This window comes from Protopterus annectens, chromosome 8.part1 (genome assembly GCF_019279795.1).
Source record: "Protopterus annectens isolate FY-2018-M chromosome 8.part1, PAN1.0, whole genome shotgun sequence".
In the NCBI taxonomy this organism is placed as follows: domain Eukaryota; kingdom Metazoa; phylum Chordata; order Ceratodontiformes; family Protopteridae; genus Protopterus; species Protopterus annectens.
Window position 1 is genome coordinate 504,062,692 of NC_056742.1, and position 2,500 is coordinate 504,065,191.

The window sequence follows — 2,500 nt, forward strand, 5'->3', positions numbered from 1 at the left end:
GATGTTCGAGTGTCTTCACTGTTGCAGTCATGACTGTAGGGTTCTCCCCTGCCGGCAGGCAGTCCTCAGTCAGCCAGAATCCCAAAGTCTGGGTCCAGCGTCGGCTGTTCAACCATGCTCCCTGACGTCAGAGCGCCAGGAGTACAAAGCTGACAGCCGACGCCATGTTCTCCAGTTTTTCTTGCCCCAGATGTCAGGAGTCCCAAAATGAGAAAGGTCCCATATCCTTTGCAAATACACCTCAGAAGAATGGTGAAAAAAGGAACCACACAAAAGTAAAAATAAGAGGGGACAGGAGGGAGGGAAACCCAGACTGCAACAGTGAAGACACTCGAACATCTACATTTATGGTAGGTGTACACAACTGTACTATGTTCATCATGTTTCACTGTTGCAGTCATGACTGTAGGGTAGAATCCCAAAGCAGAATGAAAGGGAGGTGGTCATAAAGTAGAACGGGTAGCTAAAAAGCCCTGCAAGACTGCAGAAGCAAAGCCTGCCCTAGACTTAGAGTAGAGAGGTAGATTGTAGTGCTTTGAAAAAGTATGCACTGAACTCCAAGTTGCAACTTCCAAAATGTCTTTGGTAGGAACTCCCCTGAGGAAGGCAGTAGAAGTGGCAGCAGCTCTAGTGGAATGAGTCCGTATACTTCCTGGGATTTGCTTTCCATGGTGTGAATAACAAAATCTGATTCCATGAGCAATCCATTTAGAATTGGTCTGTTTTGAAATGGCTTTACCTTGGGAACTTGAAGCATAAGAAACAAACAATTGCTCTGATTTCCTGATGTCCTTGGTTCTGTCCAGGTAAAAATGTAGTTGTCTATGTACGTCCAAGGAATGTAAGATCATTTCCCCTTTATTTTGAGGAGTGGGGAAAAAAGTTGGCAAGTGGATAGTTTGATTTAAAGCCACTTTGGAAACTACCTTAGGCATGAATGTAGGATTAGTCCTCAAAGACACCCTGTCTTGATAAAAAATAATATAAGGTTCCACAGCCATAAGAGCTTGCAACTCTGAAACTCTCCTGGCAGAGGTCAGGGCTAACAGGATGGCTGTTTTCCAAGATAAAAACTTGATGTCAGAAGAGGCAGCAGGCTCAAAAGGAGGTAAAGTGAGCTTTTACAAAACATAGTTGAGATTCCAAGCAGGAATGAGAGGAGATCTAGAAAGTCTTAAGTTTTTAGCTCCTCTGAGAAACTGTCTCATGAGCTGGTGGGAAAAGATTGGATGGTCTGTATTAAAATGAGCGGAAATAGCAGAGGCATGTATCTTAATGCAAGAGAAAGAGAGACCCTTATGTAAGAGATCTGTCAGGTAAAGTAAAATCAAAGGAATGTTCGGAAGAAGAGGATCAGAATCCTGAGCCTGCATCCAGGAACAAAATCTTTTCCATTTTCCTACATAAGATCTTCTAGTGCTAGGACGTCTGGCTTCTAAAATGACAACCATAACCTGCTTGGGTAGGAGAGAAGGAATCAAAGGCCCTGGATAAACCAGGCCACCAGGCTGAGAGTGCTGACATGGGAGTGTAGAACCTGACCCTGATGTTGGAACAGAAGGGTCGGAATCTGTGGTAAGACCCAAGGCGGCTCCAGACATAGGTTTCTCAGAGTGGGGTACCAAAACTGTCGAGGCCAATTTGGGGCCAATAAGATTATCATCTTGGGCTTGGCTTGTCCTGTTTGATCTTTAATAATACCCGTGGAAGAAGAGGAAGAGGCGGAAAGGCATATCCCGAGAGGTTTCTCCAACTGAATGATAGTGCATCCACTTTCCAAGCTTGTTTGTGGAGAGTCCTGTTGCAAAAATTCTGTAGTTGATGATTGAGATGGCATGCAAAGAGGTCTATGTGAGGACATCCCCAGACTGCTGTTATCATCCTGAATATTTCGGTGTCCAGCATCCATTCGTGTGGATCCGAAAGGTTTCTGCTCAGACTGTCTGCCAGGAAGTTTTGCTTCCCTGGTAGAAACTGAGCTTGAAGGTCCAGATTGCAAGCTAGAGCTGTGTTCCATAGATCCATGGCTAGTCTGCAAAGGGGGTAGGAATGAGATCCCCCTTGCTTGTTTATGTACCACATAACTGTGGTGTTGTCTGTCTGTATCAGTAGTTGTCCTGGTTGTAGAAGATTCCTGAAGGCCATTAGAGCTTTCTGAATGGCTAACATTTCCTTTAAATTGATATGCAGGTGCTTCTGATCCTTTGTCCAAAGGCCCTGCAGACAGTTGCCCTGAAAATGGGCTCCCCAAGCATAATCCGAGGCGTCTGTGGTTAGAATCTGAGTGGCAGGAGGCAGACAGAAGGGTTTCCCTTTGTTTAGAGTACATGCCTTGGACCACCAAAGGAATTCCTTTTGAAGACAAGGCAGGACGGAGATCAGTATGTCTAAACTGTGGCAATGCTGAGACCATACACTTTTTAGGTACCACTGTATTTTCCTCATGTGTAGTCTTGCATATGGTACGAGAAGGATGCAGGAGGCCATGTAACCCAAAGCC